This window comes from Vicugna pacos, chromosome 2, assembly GCF_048564905.1.
Source record: "Vicugna pacos chromosome 2, VicPac4, whole genome shotgun sequence".
In the NCBI taxonomy this organism is placed as follows: Eukaryota; Metazoa; Chordata; class Mammalia; order Artiodactyla; family Camelidae; genus Vicugna; species Vicugna pacos.
The window spans coordinates 20,694,423-20,716,849 of NC_132988.1; the positions used below are offsets into that span (position 1 = coordinate 20,694,423).

Sequence of the window (22,427 nt, forward strand, 5' to 3'; positions counted from 1 at the left end):
CATTTGAATTTAGAGACTGGAAAATAAAAAATAAGGAAAATGTCTATTACTTAAAATAAAGAAAGTGTCCTAGATCAATTCTTTCGTGAAATGTCACCCAGATTAGAAATCCTAGGTGGGAAGCCCATCTGTAAAAAACGTGGTTTAAGTGCACACTAAATATTACTTCCTAGAATGTTAGCTTCAGTCTGCCTTGAGCCTTGTGATGGTAACACTGCTCACATGATTTGTTTCCATGGAGCTCAGAATCCTTGTCTTCTTATTAGGCCTACTTATCAACTTGGCAACATTTCCAACCACAAGAGGCCGCGGTGCTTTTCTTGTCTCCATCACCATGAGGCGGGAACCGGGGAGGGTGTTTTCCTGGATTTAATGACCACCACCTTGTCTTGGAAAGGCATTTTCAAGAATCCTTGAGAGAACTCACCTGTCAGTGTTTTAGGAGGTATGGCCCACCAGCCTTGCATACTTCGATGGAGTAGCTCCTGAATCGTAGGACATTTATTTATGTTTATACTGATTTGGTTTTGGATCAAGCCTTTGTTTTGAAAGAATGAGAGTTTGTTGGACCATTTGGAGGCCTGGTTCTATAAATTATGTAGGAGGAACTGTCTTCAGGCAGCCTAGTAACCTTCCATAGACCCGTGGAAAGTCCAAGTGCATCCAAAAATGAGTTATGAAATGATGCCAGAGCACCTTGCTTGACCCCCTAGCATTCCCTTTTGGTGGTAGGAAGGTGATAATAGTGAAGGAGTAACAGTTGTGCCAAGGTAATGGCAGAATTGATGTTCATAGGATGCACAGAGATGAATCATATTTGCCTTGAGTTGGTCTAAGCCAAGTTGTCTACCTACAACTACTAGGTTTCTCTTGACAAATATTAGTGACTTCTAATAGGTAGAGATGGCTGAGAAAATACATCTTTCCCTCCTCCACGTCATTCAAATTAGTCAGTCTTAGGATGACTTCTGTCACACATACAGATATTTAACAGCCAGCAGGTATAAAACAGGGACATAAGCCTTTCTGTATGTTTAAACAGTCTGTTGGGTGTTCAGATAACACTTTGAAATGAAAAGGTTACCTCAAGGCAAACATGACCCCATGCCAGCTAACCATGTTAATCTGAGTCATGTGATCAACAATCTATTGGCTAAACATAGGACCATTTAAGAATGAGATCCAGGTAGTCGATTCTCCAGGTCAGGGATGAAAGGCTAGTCCAGATTCGTCTATCCTACCCATGTGTGTTCCTTTGCAATGTTTCAGCCCACCCACAGATCTTCAACACCACTCATGTGTTCCACAAATTAAGAAGGTTGTGGGGGGAGGGTACAGCTCAAGTGGTAGAGCGGATGTTTAGCATGCCCGAGGTTCAATCCCCAGTACCTCCATCAAAAAACTAAATAAATAAATTAACCTAATTACCTCCCCTTGCAAAAAAAAAAAAGAAGGTTGTGATACTGAACATTCATAAAATATAGCTGAACCTCATGTTGGCCACATCTGGAATAGGCTCTTTTGATGAAATACGAGCTAACAAACCTTCCTTGGAGTGAGTACTGGTTAGAGTACTTGACTACACCTAGGGTGTAGACTCAAAGTAACGTTACTATGATTGGAGAATGTTTTTATAGGATAAATGAATGTCAGACATTTAGAGAAGAGTTTGTGTTTATTTACAATTCCATATAACCTATTTAGTAAGCTCTTTCTCATTGCATTTCAAATACAGTCTAAGGTACTAATTTACATAATGCTAAGAACTTACTAAACAATATTGACACTTTCTTAAGAGTTAAAATAAAATAGAGTCTAGCCCATTTGTTCACTACACCCAGTCTGATTTCTTAAGGAAATCAGACTGGTATGGAGAAAACAACATAAACTATAAAGTCAGAAAGACTTAAAATCAAATACCGATTTTTTACTTTCTCACTGTGTGAACATGGACACTTTGCCAAATGAAATCTGTTTCCTCATCTGTTAAATGAAGATCATTTCTATGTCATGGAGTAGTAGTGAAGATTAAATGGAAAAACAAACAACATGTTCTTGGCGTATAAGAGATAGTTATTCAATAGGAATTACCATTACCTTTATTATCAGGATGACTTTGAAAATAAAAATAAAACAAGTTGTTAGTATTCTCATTTTAAATAAGTGGCAGAGCAGGACCTACAATTCAAAAGGCTTAGCAGTCCAATCCCGCTCTTTGTTCTGAGTGTACAGCATGGGTGTCCTGGGCTTACAGGGCAGAAAACCTATTCGATCTCTGACTGTAGAATATCCATGTTTTTGGCTTTCTTTTTTCCTGCCCTAGTTGCCCTCTTCAGAAAAATGTTTTAACTCTTTAACAGCAGTTCACCTATGGGAACTGGACGACAGTGATAGTACAACATCAAAGGAAAGATTCTAGTTAATGTAGAAAATAAATGTTTGTCACTGTGGTTGTGGTTTGTGATTTTATTTATCCTATTCTGTTTCTTGTTGCTGGGTGCAGAAAATGAAAGGTAGGCCTAGATCCGAAGTTCTTAGGTCCTATTCCTTCTCTTAATAAACAGATCATTACCACACTCCTCTACGACATGGGTATGAGAACCACCTCTCTGAGAGTCCTTTCTTGAGGGCAGATCATCAGTACACTTGGAGTGAAAGACAGCAAAATTGTTGGGTTAATGATTTTTCAGCGTGGTTTAAAAGGCCATGTCTAACAAGTTTCCTTTAAAAGGCTATAATAATCTCATGAGAAAACTCAGGCAGGGCTTAATTTGTTCAAACAATTTTTAACATTTTAAAATCACACATGGCACACCTTTGCAATGGGTTCTCATTAGCCTGATGAGGAATATGTTGAATTTGGGCCTTTGTTTTAACTCCATTTGGGAACGAGAGCTTTCCAGCAGGCTTCAGTAGAAAGCAGTTGCGAAGGTCATTGCAAAAATGAGTGCAATGACTACCAATCTTTATTTTGCAAGTTATAATTGCCAAAAAAAATCTTTCACGTAAGCAGGATATGTGGCTGCTGTGTGATAGACTGTTGCAAATATTTTGATTGTGATATTTGTTTTTCTTCATAAAAGTACAGTTGAAGTGATTGCATAGTTGAATTTGACTGCAGAATATAAATGTATTTTTTTCTGTTGAGTATTATCAGAAGGTCATGAAAAATAAACAACAGTAACACTTTCTTTATCCATTCCTAGGGAGCTAAAATAAATTCACTGTTTTACGAAATTTTGCTGTCCATGGAGGTCAGGAATTTCTTAAAATTACTCCCTGTGCAAAAATTACTCTTAAAGATAAGAGTACAGATGGGGGGTGGATTCCTAAATCACTACACTAAACCTTGCAAGATCCAGCCGTGAATTACCCATAAAACCATGCGGAGACGACCTTAAAGACGTTTGCCTAGTCCATGTGCAAGTTTGCTGTTTCATTTTCTCACTAGCATCATTTGTAAATTTCCCTCCAGTCTACAACATTTGTGGTGCTTGGGAACATGCCCCTTGACGAGGCACCACCACACCCCTGGAGAATAACACGAGGCCACGCAACGCGGCATAGGGTCTGGGGTATAATGCTGCCTAGTTCTCACTATCTTCGGTGGCCTTTCAACTTAGCTTTCCTTATCTTTAAATAAGGGCATTGAACTAAGATACATCCTGAGGAAACACTTTACTTCAGCTTAAATGGTTCCGTGACATCAATATCTTCAAAACCTCACTGGTCTCAATTTTCCAAAAGCAAAGATGAAAGCACTTCCATATCCTGCCCCGACTTTGACATCGGGAGTTTTCTGGACTCTCTCATTGTCTAGCTTCTCCCTCCATCCTCTGTTAATTCCTACAAACTGGAAATTAGAACGACTTTGAGGGTAAGTATCCAGAGTGAGTGATGCTGAATACTACATTGCATCACAGCAGAAAACTTAGTTTCTGGTTGACCAGCTGTAGCACTGGACTAAGGGACTGACCCACTGGTTGTTGTGTTGTAGTTAGTTTCCCCTGTGCAAGCAAGAGATAGTCGGAGTGGGGTTACATTTGCAATTTTCCATATTCCCCATCAATCATTCACTTAATTGCTTTAGGTGATTGTTCTTACATGGGTCAGTAATATCATTAGGGGTTCCAAAGTGACAATTATGTTAATCCTATAATTTCTTGTACTTAATTAGCTGGTTTCCTTCTGTGTTCCTTCTTTCCCAAGCCAGATAAATTGCCTATGGGCTGTATCGCCCAACATCCAGCCTTATCACTTTGCTTGTTTTTAAAACAGCGCTACACTGCCTTTGCACATATTGACATTTGACCTGTAGTGACTTTCAGATTTCTTTGTTGTACATATACTCAGGCAATCACTCCAGGATGTTTTCAGTTGCATTGATTAACCTGCAGCCCAGTTTAATCAATGCACATATTACAACAGGTGTGGATTCCAATTCACTGATTTTTTTTTTTTATTAAGCAGCATTAGGGCTTATGCTGTAGAGAACTTCACTCAACTTCAGCACCTTAAGTGGGGTTGCCATTTAGCATTTGAGGTAATTTACTTGCTAAAATATATGTTTGTGACCTGTTTATAATACCATCTTTAAAGTCAGGAAGACCTCCCTCCCAATAATCTCTCTGGATTTGTGGATCGGATACTCATTTCCAGGCCACAGATTTCTGTTTCTGTTTTTCAGCCAAACAGTACCCATTTTAAAAGGTAAGTTGCTTACTTAATACCTTTCCTTTCAAAAGATATATTTTATATCCTAATGGACTTTCAAGAAAGACTTCATGGCATATATAATATTTTAAATTCAATTTTATCATCTCTATAATTCCTTTGATTAGTCAACTAATCAAATAAAAAGAAGTTAAATAGTTATACAACACACAGCTTATTTCTTTAGTTTTCAGCAAAATTTTTATTGCAACAATGACTTCCCTATGCAGGCCTAATTATTTTCAGTTATGTAAGAGATTTAAGGTACTAGTGCATTCCAAGGACCTTCTATGTAGAAAAACATTCACTTTTCTTGGCTTCGTGTGAGCATAAGTTGTTTTTCTTTCCACTGAAGTAAATTAATAGGGTTAACTAGAGTTAACGGGAAATGTTTAATCGTGCTGAATGTTGACTTTTTGACAAATGTTCTCTAATTTGATCAGCTAAGACTGTATAATTGTACAAAAGCCACCTCGGCCCTTTGCAGCAGCATAAAATCGTTTCTTTCCTTTCCAAATTATGTTTAGTCATTCTCATGAAAGTATTTTACCAAAAATCATCTCTTTGGCTATTTGTTCCAACATATTTCTTAGAAGGCAAAGTATTAATTTATAGAGACAGATTTAGGGTTGGAGACAGAATACCTGTAAGAATTACAGTTTTCCTTGACAGAAAATGCTCTCTTCCCTTAAGGCCACAATGGATTAAATTGTAACTAGTGTTCTCATTTTTGTGGAATTTCAAAACAAGACAGTATGCTTTACCTAATAAACGAGCTTCCTTTTTGGAAACATTTAAATTTTCTCACATAAGTTAGTGAGCATTAAAATCAAAAGAGTTAAGAAGGCAGCCTGTCACAATTTATGGACAATCAAAAAAAAAAAAAGAGGATAGAAGGAAAGAGACTAATAAACAATAACAATTTTGAAAATGTCTTAAGCATTGACATCATCATAACTTATCATGAAGGCCAAGATACTTGGCTTCACTAGAAATGATATCATATGCAAGCATTTCCATATTTCTGATTCAATGAAAGTTACAAAATGATGACACTATAAACCATTTTGACCACAGTTTAAATATTTGTTTTCCTCAATGTTACAGCCATTCTCAGTTCCCATTGGCTAGAAGAAATGGATAATGCGTTGAGTTTAATAGCAGGCACTACACAAGGCCATCAGAACTATAAAATAGAATTGTAGAATAGAGTATACTCAGGGATTTTGAAATATTTGAGGTGAAAATAAATTTCTTCAGTAAACAAATATTTTCATCCAAACTTCAATGATTGTAGAAGCTAAGCGAATTGCAGTAAAGGTAAACTTATTGTCATATAATAGAAGGTAGATGGCCTTGGAGTTAGCCAAATGTGGATTCACATCCTGATATTCCTACCCACTATTTCAGTCAGACCTGTGTCAAGGGCCATTAGTCTGTCCTCCTCACTCAGTCATTTGAAAACTAAATGAACTGATGCTTGTAGGAGAAATAAAGAAACTATGTATGTGTGGCATAAATAGCTCAGTTAGGGAAACACCAAGACTTAAATTTCTGGATTTAGAAGTGGAAAAAAATAATAAAATTCTAAGAGTATGGGGAAGAAAAAACAAAAAATATGTAATTACCTTGATATAAAAGGAAAGATGAACAATGCACAGCTTTTTTTTTTTTTTGGCTACAATTAATGAGAGGTGGAATTTTCCATTTCTGCCTTCTTTGTGCCCACTCTAACACTTGAGCAAATAAATTGAGTGAATTTGTTTCTGTAATAAAGGCTGAGTTGTGGCAGAAATAGACTATTCTTGGACCAGTCTTACCAAAAGACATCTGTACTCTGTCAAATTTGAAAACATCTCCCAGCATCGCATCTGAAGATTATTAATGTTTGTGCAGTGAAATAAGCAAAACAAAATGCTATTACAACATTTTCTTATAAACCTTGCTTGTATCCAATAGTTTATTTGCATCAGAATGAACTGGACTAATGTTTCCTTCATTTTACACTTTGTGCTTATGATTAAAATACACTTAGGTTGTAAAAATTGTCAATGCTGTGTATTGTCAAACCTACATATCTCTGGTAATCGATGTCTTGAAAGAGAAAGTTGGACATTCTAATCTTTATCTTATGAAGCTTTTAAAAATTATTTTGGGGGTAGTCAATGAATCTCAATATGCAAATACTTTACCTTTAAATATTTCATATTGTAAAAATTTTAATCCAATTTGCTCCCCTTTAGAAAATTTATTAGAGAAAATTTACATTCATTTCTTTATGCTTATATGGTAAAAATTGTATTCTCAAGATTCACAAATTAATTTTATTCTACCTTAAGATATTTTATTCCCCCCAATTATTATACATGTCAATGGTAATTCTGTCCACAATTTTGTTTCTTTGCTTATCTTTTTACCAGTTATTAGAGATGTATTGATGATAAATTCCTTTGAATCTCTTCCTGTTTGTCTGGCCTCCTTTTAGAGTGGTCTGTTGGCTTATCCCATCTGATGAAGTCCTTTCTACTCCCTTGCTCGGTGACTCTCAACAATTAAGTGACAACAGGAACACTAAATGCTTTTTTTTCCTGTTGTCTCTAACTAATATTCCCCACAGTCTGAAAAACAGTAGATATTTTGTTTAATAATGAGTTCTAGGGCCTTATTAATTGGCCTAGATTCCTTTTGCTAATTCTTAATTATGCCTTAAACTCTATTATTTTAATGTACCTTCTGTAGGAATATACTAGGAAATTTATACACACAGAAAGCAGCCAGCCAATATGTATCCCTGGCAGTTTAGTTATACTATTTTCAACAAAAATTAATTAAGCAATACATCAGATACTGATATTAAAAACATTATGGGACCTAGCTTACTTCTCTATAAAGTATTAGCTAAATGTCCTGTTTTAATGCTGCTTCATAGGATTAAAAGTTTGATATAATATGATACCAGGTTCAGATTTTGTTCTCATTATTTCACAGGCATTGGGTCATGTGACACAGATACTTGATCTTTGGGCTATTATTTTGATGAATTCTGAATTTTCACAGATCCATCTTCCTTTCCTTCCTTCCTTTCTCCCTTTTTTCCTTTCTTCCTTACTGACTTCCTCCCTTTCCCGTGTGATCACTCTGGCTAAGCAAATTCATTGGTATTATTCTTCAGAAAGCCTCAGACTAGGACCACTTTCTGCCTTAGAGATAATGACTGGTTACAGAAATGTATCAGAAGATATAATATATTGACCAATTGACCTTTAGTCCAGACTATGCTGCAGCTTTTATTCCAAGTATCTGGATCATTATCATTCTTGAATCAGTTACTTGGTTTCATAACTCTTACTTTGCTCTCAAGCTTCAAGCCAGAGTTTCATTTGCCAGGGGGATATCTTCACATGTCTTTCCTACTGGTAGATTACTAACATGCTTCTTACTCAGCGGTTTCAATAAAAGACCACTGGCTGGAGGAAACAAGATTTGAGATAAACCCTCCTAGTTTCCCATTGCCGCTGAAACACATGACCACAAATTTGCTTAGAATAAGACAAATGTATTACCTTGCAGTGTCAGTATTGAAGATCAAAAGTTCAAAATGGGTATCACTGGGTTAAAATCAAAGCGTTGGTGGAGCTGCAATCCTTCTAGGGGCTGTAGGGGAATGTAGTGGATTGAATGATGACCTCTAAAAAGATATGTCCACATCCTAAAGCCTGACTGTAATCTGCACTAGTATGCTAACCGCTAGTTACATGAACCTGTTGAGCACTTGAAATACGGCTAGTCCAAATTAAGCTACATCATAAGTGCAAAATACATAAGAGATATCAACAACTTGCTATGAAAAAAAGAATGTAAACTGTTTCATTAATGATCTTAGAATCAGTTACATGTTGCCATGGTAATATTTTGAAAAGATGAGGTTAAAATATATTATTAAAATTAATTTCACCTATTTCTTTTAACTTGTTTTCATGTGGCTACAAGAGCATTTGAGCTTACACGTGTCGTTTGTATTTTGTTTCTCCAGGACGGTGCTGGCTTATATCCTTGATATAGTTTTTGGAAGAGGAAGGACTAATCTAAGTACACAGCAACAGCAAGGAACATTCACCCACTTCTGTTCTAATTTCCTGTACTGTTCCTTTTTTTCCCCAAGAGAATTAGATAAGGGAGGTAAGACTGCTAGCCTTGGGGCAATGACTTTCACTTCAGCATCTCAGAATCACTGATTTGGAGTTCAATAAATATCCAATAAATAAATGAACAAATGAGTTGAATGAATGACCAGTTGCATTAATTTTGTGAATGAATATTGAGCAGCACTTAAACATTTATCTTTACCAGAGATGATCAGTTATTACAGTATGTTTTGAGTATATATACATTTCGTAATCCTGTGAATACATCATTAGAGAAAAAGATCATTTTTATTCAGTGAAGACCCTACTTTAACATAGTGCAAAATGTTCTAACTGTGTCATATCAAAAAGGACATGTGTACTAAATCATCCTCTCGGTAAGAAGTCATTTGTAGCTTTTTTCTTACTTGCTTATAAGCAAATCAACTGAGATAACATGACATGTCAGCAACTTTAGATGAGAACAAAGCTCCTCAGACCCTTTAACATTTAGAGGACATATTTGTCAAATAATTATATGCATGAGAAATCTTACGGGAAGTACATATGACAAGCAACATAAACTAACATTCACTGACTTAACACATTTTTATGAGCACAGTCCATGTACCAGCCACTGTGCTGATTAATTTATATGCATAATTTCATCCAAGTCTGAGAATATTCTAATAAATCTTATTATTGTTTCTACATTTTACTAATGAAGAAACTCATGGAGTTTGACTTGTCTATAGTGGTGGACCTAGTGGGTAGGGGAGAAACTATCAAAAGAAAATCTGGAGAGCGTTAGTTGATAAAAATATCTTATCAAGCAAGAAACAAACTGTTTGCAAACAGGAAGACTTCAAAACCAAAAGTGCTGTGCTCTCAACAGTTACAGTTTATAAAGCGTGAGTGAGGAAGTACGTTGTTTTGTATTGTGATTGTTTACTAGAAAGTTACATTCCTTTTAGGATCGAAGCACTGCATGAGCTTACTTCTTTGTAGCTAATTGGTTAAGAGCAGCATGGTGATGCTGACAGGAAGAAAGCTTGAGTTTTATTTGAGATCAGAGTCAGCATTTCAGGGAAATCAGAACAGTTTAAGTTTGGGTTACATGGCTGTGAATGGTTGGATACTCAAACTGTGGGCTCCATTTTGGGTTTTCTTTAATACCACAATTTGGTCTTCATGCTTATTCTAAGGCGCTTGTTCTACTACAACAAGTTTTCTATGTGCATTTAAAACTTTATATAATTTAAACAATTCTTTGATAATCATTTCCAAGAAAGCAATGTTATGTTTAAATATTAAATATGTATTATGTTATGACCACTGTGTATCTTAGCAAATGGCTTCATAGGCAGTTGCAGAAGAAGTTGTCAGCAGTGGTTAATGGTAGCAGGGATAGTTAAAATCCCCTACTCTGAAGGGTCTTCAGTTTCTGCCATCTTGGTAGCCCTTTTCCATTTTTTGTTTGTTTTACTAACAGTTGGTAGGGTTCCCTTTGGAAACTATACACATCACGTTTGAACTTAAGATGTGTGAATTTGTGCTCCAAGTCACTGAATTGTGAGAGATGAGGAAAATGTTATGCAGTGGAAAAGGAACCCAGCTAGGAAATGAGAATCTTTCAGTCTAATCCAGCCTCTAACTGGCTATAAGACCTTGGAAAATTTACCTAGTTATCCAGGTGTTTACACCTACAAAATAAAGGGGTTGGTCTTTACATGACCTCTGGGAGAAATCCAGCCCTGGTTCTGTGATCTTGCCTAAGAGAAGGTTTGAAAATTCAGCCCTCAAGGAACTGTTGATTTTTTTCTGTGAGATCCAAGATGATTGAGACTCCAAACCAAGCACCTGTACCTCATTTTTGAAGTTGTTTATTGAATAACAAATAATCATATTGGCCTGACTGATAGCAATTTACAATGAGAGGGCATAGAAAAGAGAAGTCTGTAAAATATCAAAGACTCAATTCAAGAGAATTTGCCAGAGTTGACGGACATGTCTCCATGTTGAAACCACCTTCTGAACGCCAAATAAATGTATAAAAAATTCCCTTTTCTTGACAAGTATTTGCGTAATTTAGAACCAAAGGAATAAAGACAAGGTCTTAATAATTTCCAGAAAGAAATGGAGTCATCATCTACAGTGGAATGATCATATTGGTACCAGCCTTCTCATCAGTCACACTAGTGCTAGTCACGGAGCAACGCTTTCAGATCTGAGAGGAACAGATTGGGTGAAAAATCCTATGTCTAGCCAGATTGTCAGTCAAGTATTTGGAATAAACACATTTTTAGACACACAGTTTTCAGAAATCACTTCCCACACACTCTTTGCTCTAGCAAAACAATGTAGTAATCCAAGAAAGAAAAAGATAAATTCCAGAAAAAGAGGTCTCCTTCCCAAGAGAAAAATCCCAGGATGATCACTTCAAATCTGCCCTAAAACATGACTTGTCCAGATGACAGGTGAAGGACAGAGTGGTCCTGAGTGAAGTCAGTAAAACAATCAGACACTCCATAGAATGTCTGATAAGCTAAAGAGTTGAAATACAGTATTTGCATAAAGAATTATAGTGGATGAAAAGGGAAACTAGAGACTTGGTAAATCAAAAAGCTGCACAAAAATAAACTATTTGGATTTCAAGTAAGCTACATTTACGTAATTTCTTCATTTAATTGTAAATCGTGATTTAACTATAGTAAGTGGTTGGTGGATTAAGATACAACAGAGTAAATAAATAAATCCTAAAACTGAATAATTAAAAAACAGCAGTACAAGATAGTATTGAGGGATATAGTAAGAACAAAAAGAACCAACTAAGAATCAAAAGTTACAAACTTCAGCTATAAATGAGCCCTGGGATGTCATGTATAGCATGGTGACTGTAGTTAATAATACTATATTGCATATTTGAAAGTTGCTAAGAGAGTAGATTGTAAAGCTTCTTATCATAAGACAAAAAAATTTAACTATGTGAGGAGACAGATGTTAACTAAGCTTACTGTGGTGAACATTTCACAATACATACAAATACCAAATCATTATGTTGCACAGCTAAAACTAATATAATATTATATATCAATTACATCTCAAGCCAAATAAATAAAAGAATTAGCTAAAAGAATTAAAAATAGTTGCCTATAGATAGCCAAACTGGAGGATAAGCAGGAACCTGTTTACTTTCATAAAGCTTTATCATGTTATTTGGTGTTTTCACAGGGTTCTTGGGGTATTGGCATTTAAAATATTTTAATTTTTTTTCATTTTGTAATAATGATATCAGGAAAGATCTTTTAAAGTACTTTTGATGCATGAACATAGAATATATAATTCTCTGTATAGTGTGAAATAAATTTAGTAAAATAAAATAAATACCCAATATATATATCTTTTAAAATATATATCAGGTATTTATTTTATCTATTAAAATATTAAGTTGAATATATGTATTATATATATTTTACTAAATTGCATGTTACATATATTCAATTTAATACATTGTAATAAATAAATACTGGACATATAAAGGAAAAACATATATATATCAGGTAATTATTTTATTTTATTTATTTTGATAAATTTAGATGATAGTATGAGAATGTGTACTCTGCGATTGATATATATATATGTTTTTATATATGTTTAAAACCATGTATATGTATGTTTAAACTCCATATTTGAGGACTGAGAATGTGGAAAAGGAGATAAGAATCTGGAAAGCACGTTTCCTGTGGAATGAACTTCTGATGCGCTCTTAGTCTTTAATGCCTAGGCAGGGGATTTTGACATCGGTGGTCTGTCTTACACTAGACCAGGTAGGTTTTTACCTTGCAAACTTAGCTTTGAACTGCTGACAGCCAGCTAAGGGTCGTGAAGCATTAGTCACTAGGTATTTTTGGCTTTGCCAGGTGGCTGCAACTTGTTGTGTTTCTGACCCTGAAAGACTTTCTGTGGAGATAGGGCCAAAGACACGGGCCTTTAGCCAGCACAGATGGCTTCAGAGTGCAGATTGCTCCAGTTTGACCTTAAACTTGTATTCTAACGCAAGGGCTTCAGCAAAGCGGTGTCTTTGGCAGGTGCCAAGGCCTAAGGCTGCAGGCTGCTGTAATTTATCCTGATGCAGGCACAGCTTGGCCTGCTATCACTGGCCAGGCTAAAGTGAGATTGTAACCTGCATGTACATGGCAAATCAGCAATTACACAGGAACCACAGAACACTGTGGAGCTTCTAGCCTTAAATGGTTAAAATATAAATTATCATGTGGCTGTGGCTTAAGGTCTTTTGCATTAAGTGGCGGTAGGTGGCGCTCTATTCTGCATGCACAGTACGGGTTGAGACTGGTGCACTTGACCTCAAATTGTGTGTCTTGTCCAAAGGCTCGATCATAGAAAATGAAACTAGAGAAGGATGTTTGGGTGAGTTTCAACACAATTATTGTAGCTGAGCATGTGGGTATCCCAGCAGCCAGGAGATTTGTGGGATGGAAAAGAAGAAGGAAACTGTCTAGACATTAGAGGACCACGTGGCTGAGGCACCTGTCCTCTCTGGGACCTCAGGGCACATGGCTCAACAGTCTCTATAGTAGCTTCAGTTCAGAAATTCTGAGGCCGCTTTTTCAGCAGAAATAAATGTGACCCTAAGGTGAAATCCTTTTCTAGGAGGTGGGGTTTTTTTCTTTGTTTGTTTTTGTTTTTGTTTTTTTAGGCCAGACTAATTCTATTCCAAGAAGCAAAGGAAGGTGCCACTACACACACACACACACACACACAATACCTCCCAGAATACCTAGGAGTCAGTACCATCTTTAAAACTCATGCTTAAAGGGAACTGGGAGTGAAGAGTTTTTGAATAGGTTGGGTGAAAAAGAAAGGATTCTCAAATAACATCTTGTTAGTAGGGAGGGGCACTGCCACTGTGAACAAAAATGGCAGCATCTCAAGACATTAGGCATCTGGAATGTCCCCCACTCTACATGCAGTAAATTCGTAGTGACAGAATTAATCATTTGCTGGGATGTTCCTATCAATTAAATTCACAGGTTGTAGACTCCAGAAAAGTAGACCAGCTGGCAATGCAGCCATGCTGAAGCCAAGATGCTCACCATCTACCATCTGCTCTTCCTCAGACACCAGTGGGATGGCCTTTGACAATACTGTGTATTGGATTTAGGGAACAGGATTGTACCATGGATCACTGCTCTACAGGTGAGGGTTTGGCTTATATTCTAAATTTGGTGGGTGTGGGGTTAAGTTTACTTTTTGAGTCTTATTTTTAAAAGTCTGATTAGAGTGAGAATGAAGTGTCTTGACACTGAGCTAAGAATTTCTGAGGCCTTAAAAGATCCACACACTTCCCAGGCTGTATTTGCTGGGGAAAAAACAAAACAAAACAAATACAAAGCTCTGCCCATTTGTGGTGAACTCCTCTGACTGAACAGAGCAGAATTACAAATTGGGAAGGACAACTTTTGGACTTTATCTTTTAAAGTCAAAGGGATTTGATTTTGAGCCTTATTTCCTTTGCATTTAACTTGCCAGTGTATTTATTCTTTGAACTTCAATTTCTTTTTAGAAATTTAATATTGGCAGAGGGCTTAGAGAGAAAATTAGGGAATCTTTATTGCTGGAATTTTATGAATCGAAGGTCTTTATGCCTTTATGAAACTTTCACACTGTTGTCATCTAATCTCATTGCAAAATTTCTGATAACCTGTATAAGACAACATGGCTAGATATAATCTGGCTTGAAAATTAGAATAATAATGGCTAATTTCTTGAAAATGTACTTTCTTGGGTTGCATCTCTACATCATATACATTTGTAATTACATATATGTTAAATATAGTATATGTAATGTCATTACATATATATAACATAATAATTACATATACCTGTACATTTGTAAAGACTAAACTTGGCTCGTACTTTTCTCCTTTTATGGGATCCAGCCTACTTACAGAAGGATAAATTCTACTCTGCTCTTCCAGAGCCAAGCCATCCACTAGTGGAACTTGTTCTCCCCAGGTCCAGAATTGCCTGTGGTTGGGTGGATTAGTGCAGAATTTTGGACTTCAATAAGCTGATCCTTTGGTTTCTCACACAGAGCTATGTTCTCCCTTGTCTTGGCTTAATATACCATTGTATATAAAGTTCAGTGTTCATAGCAGCATTATTTACAATAGCCAAGAAAGACATGGAAACAACTTAAATACCCACTGACAGATAAGTGGATAAAGAAGATGTGGGGGGGGTGTGTGTGTATATATATATATATATATATATATACACACATATATATATATATGATGGAATATTACTCAGCCATAAAAATGAATGGAATAATGCCATTTGCAACAACATGGAGGGACCTAGAGATTATCATATTAAGCGAAGTAATTCAGACAGAGAAAGACAGATATGATGTCACTTACGTGTGGAATCTAAAAAAAAAAAAATACAAATTTTATTTACAAACCAGAAATAGACTCACTAACATAGAAAATAAACTGGTTACCGGGGGGAAGGTGGGCGAGGGATAGATTAGGAGTTTGGGATTAACAGATACAAACTACTATATATAAAGTACATAAACATATATAGCACAGGGAATTATATTCAATTTCTCATAATGAGCTAATGAAAAAGAATATGAAATTATATATATGTATGTATATGTAAAAAAAATCAGGTAAGATCATGAGTGAAACACATGTGCCAGGCACACGTGTTTAATGAATAGTAGCTCTTAATAGGAAAGCAACCCTGAAATATAGATTGTCATCTGTTAGGAGTAATATTTTGGGGCAAGAGAAACTTGTGTGCTATAGAACAGTGGTTACCAAATCCAGTACAAAGATGAGTGGTAAGTTTTCACTAACCACAAAAAGAAAAACATGGACAAAGTTGTGAATTTTCTTTATGAAAATAAAGATATATTTTATAAACATTAACAAAACTACATTCTCCAACTTAATCTTTATCAAGCTTAGACATTATTATCTTCACCTTCTAGTCCTTATTTCTCAATTGATTAAGAACCTGGGCAGGAAGGAGGGGTGTCATTATTCAGCTCCTCTCAAAAATAGCAGTAGTATGTGTGAATGCATCAATATTTATGTACATATATAAATAAATTAGTATATGTGTATATATAATACACAAAAAATGTGTGTCCAAATATGCTATATATACACATATATGTGTATATATAAACATATACCAGTGTGCAATGTATACCTGCATATATGATATGTAAACATTTAGTAACATAACATGCACACATACATATATACACATATCCCTACATATAAATACGGATTGTGGGATTACTAATAATGTTTTATTTATTTTCCTTATACATTCTGTATTTCTAATTTTTTAAATGTATATTCATTAATCAGAAGTAAGATGCAGGGTTTAAATGACTAAGTTCAGTTGTCACCATTACTGTGTCCTGTTTCTTCCTCCTTTCAGCAGAAGTTCCCATTTTCTTTTCACAAAATGTCTTTAAAATGAATGAGAACTTGTTTCAGTGTGCTTTGTTTTATTTGACTCGCAAATTTTGCTCTTTGGTCACCCCCATTACAGTCTGCCTTCAGAGGAAGAACCATGGCATCTTAATTCAAGTGTTTATCATGTACACATAACAATATGGTTTGCGTACAGTGACTAATCATTAAATACTTAGTAAAATTTGATTCTACCACTATCTCCAGGCAATTGGGTTGTACACCAATGAAATAATTGCTTCAAACCGAAGAAAAACAATGCTCCCAGACATATGCAATGAGGTAATTTCACACAATGGTCATGTAACAGTTCAATGAAGTTGTCATAGAAGGCTTAAAAATAAAACCATATGCCATGAAGAATCAGACGTAGATCAGGCTCTGGTGCACCAGATGTAATTTAAGGTAAAACAATGGGAACGTGCTTGAAATCAAGCCTAGGCAGAGTGATTACGGAAACATAGTGAGATATGCTTAATATTTCCTCAGAGGCCATAACAGCTCCTCTTACCAAATCAACAAATCCTGTTATCCGGTCTCTTGAGAGGCTAGATGACTGAGTAACCGGCTGCAGATGTGATCTTTAAGCTTGTTTTCTGTTTGAGGAATTTGTCAGGCACCACATAGTGTGATGTGCCGATGCAATCTCTGTAGGACCCTCAGAGCAGCCAGCGCCAGCCCTGGAGCACACCAGTCGCTCGGAAGCTGTGAAATGCCTGATACCTGGTTCTCATGCCCCTTCTCAGCAACCCCACCTCCGGCTTCCTCTTTAATCGACCTCATGTGCAGCCTGAGCAACCAGTTTTAAACTTCCCCCACCCAAGTTGATTGCAGAATGCAGCCAAGAGTGAGAATCAATTCTTGAGGGTCTCTTGGAAGTCTCAATGCATCTTTTTCCCCCTCTATCTACAGATGGTCCCAAACAGACACACCTCCTTCCTACAGACTCAAGTGAAATCTTACAGGTTGGTTCCCTGTTGGCCTGGAATTGTAAAGATAACTTTTCCACCTTCAGGGCTTCATTTCCAGCTTGGTGTTGCTAAGCCATGATTGATCCTCCCTCTCAGGAAAAGTGTGCTTTGTTGCATAGAGTGTTGACCTGTCCTATGGATATGAAAGAGGGTAAACAGCGTGCTAAAAGTTACAAAGACAGCTGTAAATACTTTTAAGTATGGAGACTGTTTTTCCTGCCTCACTTTAAAGAGTTTCACGGATTCTCATCTATCAGCTGGATTTTGGAACTCCTTGATAGGGAAAAAGCATAGTATAAAAAATATTATAAATTTTAAAAGCTGTAAAAAAGTATACATGTACTTACTAACCAAGTAAGAAGCTACATTTTTTAAAATAAAATGCATGCATGTCTGATTTTAATTATTTAGCACACAGAAAATGTTTAGTATACGTGAGAATTCATGGACTTTTTGCAATAACTCTGTGTTTCCTCCAAGGTTCATTGCCCAAAGACTGGGGCTACTGTTCAATGGTGTCTGTATATGGCAATGGTTTGATTTGTTCATCTCACCACTTCTAAGACATTTATTCCCATATAATCTGGCCCATGGTGGTACCAAGGTCTAGAAGGTCATTCTCATCCCTGCTCCCAGATCCCAGAGCTATTCAAGCAACACAACTCAGTCTTTTTTTTAAATACTACCCTAGAAGCTTTCACTGATCAGTTTTTACGCTTAGCCTGGGAGCAGTAAAAGTTATATTCAAGCTGTAAGTAGTTGGTCCTTAACTATTCTTTCTAACTTCAAACCATGTCAGTAATATTACATTTCCTGTTGGCCATGAGAGAGTAAGAGAACTATCAGAGCAGTCATTTCCGTGATGAAGTGTAACTCTAATGTTAAATAAAATACAGCTATGGGAAGTTAAATAAACCTACACTATGTTAAATAAATCTATAGCCTGAAAGAAGTTTGCTTGTTAATGTAAAGAGCCAATCAAATCTGTGACACGAATGAAAATCAAGGACAAAATTGCCATACGGAAGGTCTGACAGCAGAGACAGCATCCTTCCTTTAAATGCATAATAATTGTGGGCATATGTAAAATGGAACCTGTCCCGGTTCTCTCTTCAAGGCTGTGGGCACCCCTGCAATACCTCTTATCATTTTCATCTTTCTTCCTCCACAAAGGCAATAAATACTTTTTATTGGGTAATGTATAATTTGCGTTTGGATCAGTGATCAAAATAAAATCAATGATAAATTATTTCACATAATTTTTTTAAAGCTTACAATCTGGGAAATAAATATGCAAGTCTCAATTTCTTAAATGATTCTAGTAAATTATTTCTACTCATGTACTTCTAGTGACCATCTAGTTAAATTTTACATTCTCATTAGCCCTGGGAAAATCTAATTTTCCAAGAAAAGTTGCTCTTACTATCGTATCTTTCACTCGGTTACGGTGCCACTAAGGTATATTCTCTGTTCTAGCCTAAATGGAACCCTGGATTCTTTTATTTTCCCCGTCTCTTTGAACTTTTTGAAGTTGTGTTTATAATATGGAAGTCAAGTGCACTGGAGTTATAAAACTGATCTAAGATGGTAAGAACTTTGGAATATTCAGAAGCCCTTGTAACTTAATTATTTACATTTATTATACCTTGTCTGCAGTTGGTGATGCACAATGAAGAAATCAAAATTATGAGCCCCAGATCTTGGGTGTTGCATTGGATAAAATTATAAATAAAATCATAGGCACAAGTTTCTAAGGTACTTAATTAGAAAATTTCAGTGAAGATATTGTCGCAAGTGATTTTTGAGAGTGTGAAGCACTGAATTAGCCATTATTCTGCTTAAAAGGAAAAATGGAGACGAGAAAATATTTACAGACTTTTATGTCAAAAATTTCAGTTTATGTCTCGGCTTATTTATCAGCCAGTTTTTGTCATATCTGTTCACTGATAGAGGGAAACCCTTTCCTCCCCCCTAGCATGTCCTTCCATGTGGAGGCAGTAAATTGGTCCAACTCTTGGAATCTCGTTGTCCTTTTGCTGACCTCAGCCTAGATGAGGCAAGTGACTTACCTGACTAGTAATTTGGGAAGAACAAACCGCCTTTTGTTCCTCTTGGCAGCAAACATACCCACAAGTTAGCCTCTGTTTTCTGTGCTGGGAATCTTAGACAAGAACCCCCCTCAAGGCGGAGATGGTTGCCCCAGTCCAGTTACCTATGAAAAGGTAGATTATTCTAACGATGTAGCTGTTCATTATTATGAAATTCATTTGGTTCCCACACAACCTCCACCTTAGCCTTTATGAATAATGGAGGTGATATACTGGCCTCCATTTGCTGCTTTATTTTTTTTTTCCAATTTACTCTGAACCCAGATAGAGAGAAGGAATAAAAACAGCATGCACTGGGAAGGGGAAAGAACTGTGTTATATTTGTGAGTTTGCTTTCATATTTTAAAAGAACCGTTGTCCTGTGTTCCAGTTATTTACTTCTGTGTTAACAAACCACCTCAAAATTCAGTGGCTTAAAAATTTGTTATTATTTTTCATGATTCTTTGCATTGACTAGGCTCAGTTGGGCAGTTCTTGCTTCGCATTTGTTATTTGGTTGCAGTCAGAGGGCGGCAGGGGTTGGATTCAGTTAATGGTGCATGGGGCTGGATAGACCGAAATGACTCACAAATCTGGCACCTCCGCTGAGAAGGCAAGATCAGTTCTGTTTCTCCCTGAGGCCCTTACACGTGTCCAGAAAAGGCTTCCTCACATAAGAGAAAAAGGGGGTTAGACTGATAGACTTCTTACTCTGTGATTGGCTTCCCTCAGCATTAGTGTTTCAGGAAAACAAGGCAGACCCTGTAAGGCATCTTATGACCTCAACTTGGAAGTCATGAAGCATTGTTTCTGCCTCATTCTATAGCTTTTGTGGGGCCAGTCCAGATCCAATGCAGGGGGAACCAGCCAGGTTACCAGCTCCAGGAGACTTGGCGCACGGTCATGAGGGCTTAGCCACAAACTGTCATGTTGGAAACACAAATGTTTGTTACAGGAAACTTTATTTATTAGGATGTTTATTAGAGATTATGTTTGTTCACTTAATTTTGTAACCACTTGTCTTAGGAAGCTATAATCTCACCAATCTTATGATGTTTAAATGCTGATTATTTAATTTAATGTATCACTGAAATTAATGTGTTATTGATTTAATTCAATGTTAGTTAAAATAAATAAATAATTCTGCCAGCTTAATTTTTTCTATTGAAGTATAGTCAATTTACAATGTTGTGTTAGTTTCTGGTGTACAGCATAGTGATTCAGTTATATATGTATAACTTTTCCTTTTCCTATTCTTTTTTATTATAGGTTATTATAAGGTATTGAATATAGTTCCTTGTGCTATCCAGTAAGACCTTGTTGTTTATTTTATATATATACATATACATATATATATATATATGTATATGTATATCTGCCAGCTTAATTTTAAAGCGCAACGTAGAATCTATTTCTTTCACAGCAGGAAAATCTTAAAAACATAAAGTGCTTACATGACCACAAGGAGGCAGTAATACCTGGAACCGGGGAGCTGTCAGACCAATACTTGTTCCATGAAAAGGTTTCACTGCTCAGTTTCTCCAGAACTGAGAAAGAAAGGGGGCCCCAAAGAGCAACTGAGATTTAGGACCAATAAACAGGGGCAAGGCAAGGACCTTGCTATTAGGACTGGAATTTATTGCAGGAGTAAGTATGTCAGAATTTTATATAAGGCAGCTACAGCCACTCTAATATATAAAGCACCAATGTTAGTGGTTTTTCATTATGAAACTTTATTTTTCACTTAAGTTTTAAATGAATGTTTCTGATTGATGAGTGTCTCTCCTTCAAGCAATGATTCAGAAGCAGATACTCTTTCCATCTTCAGACTCTGTCAGTTTTATCATGAGGATTTCAAGATTGTCATGCCCATCTGCACACAACAGACAAAGGAAGAGGGACTGAATGAAGGGATCATGAGTAAGAGACTTTCATGGGCCAAGGATGCAAGTGACACACGTAACTCCGATCACACTTTAACTTGGTGGTGTGGCCAGTGCTAGCCAGGAAATGGGACACAGCCAGAGATAATGGGGCATGTGATCTAGCTGTGTGTCCAGGAGGAGGGAACAGGGCTTTGGCGAGGGCTTAGCCAGTCTGCCACACTCAGGAGCTAGAATTAGACAAAGAATCAGAGAGACTTGGTACTGGCCCTAAAGAGCTCTTGACTTTGATATTCTTATATTTCCTCTTTCTCTACAGGCAAGAAGAGCCCCAGAATCTTGGAAAGGGCTAAATCAACAAGGAAGCTTAGTAATCCAGTCTTACAGCTTAAAAAGACAATGCCATGGAGGGATACTGTATCGACAAAATCTAATTTTGACCAACTCTGATTCTGCTAGAGAGCGTATGATTGGCAGATGACCCAGACGGCCTAGAGAGGGATCAAATAAGCATTAGTGAAGAAGTATATCATACAGAATATAGGTTGAGAAAGATTGTCAACAATAATCAAAGAAATAGCTGCTCATAGAGACAATGCCATTTCACAAGAAAATTGAAATTTGTTGAGTGCTGTCTCTTTTATGAAAACTAAGAAGAGGATTTCTTCAGAAATCTAAACGTTTTCCACCTCATTAATTTTCTTAGTAAAGACGTACAATGCTGGTTGACCTCTGGGCATTTGTTTTACTTTGACTACTCATGTCTGCCTTGATTTTGCTATCAGCAGAATAAAAAGCCCCTACTGACATCAGACTTAATCTTCCATTTCATTCTGTCAGCCTTAAGAGTTGAATAACAGTTTTCTCTATATAACTTTTCCCTTTTATACTTTTAAGCATATATGCATGTTCATTTTTGTTTTAAATTTACTCCATTTCTTAGCTTTAAGGCATTGAAATGTTTCTATGTTAACTTGTCATTTGCTTTGGAAAAAATAAACTTTCTATAACTTGGGGTGACCCCTGTTCACAGGAAGCACAATGGGACCCCCAGCAGGGGGACAAGAGCATGAAGGTCCCTGAAGCCAGACAGAGCAGTATCTTCATTTCAGAGCAAGGTGGGAGCTGG

At 36.5% G+C, this 22,427-nt stretch overlaps 1 long non-coding RNA gene across 4 annotated transcripts; it reads left to right on the forward strand.

Annotated features, from left to right (window-relative positions):
* Positions 1-287: 287 nt before the first annotated feature.
* LOC140699995 (uncharacterized) lies at positions 288-22,027 on the forward strand. 4 transcript variants are annotated; one of them, XR_012078199.1, is made up of 10 exons: positions 288-445; positions 3,645-3,877; positions 4,600-4,710; positions 8,747-8,892; positions 13,976-14,054; positions 16,565-16,639; positions 17,270-17,322; positions 18,805-18,915; positions 21,244-21,335; positions 21,618-22,027. It is a non-coding gene; the product is annotated as an uncharacterized lncRNA (long non-coding RNA). The 4 variants fall into 4 exon arrangements; XR_012078198.1 differs by lacking the exon at positions 21,244-21,335; XR_012078201.1 differs by lacking the exons at positions 3,645-3,877; positions 21,244-21,335.
* The last annotated feature ends 400 nt before the right edge of the window (positions 22,028-22,427 follow it).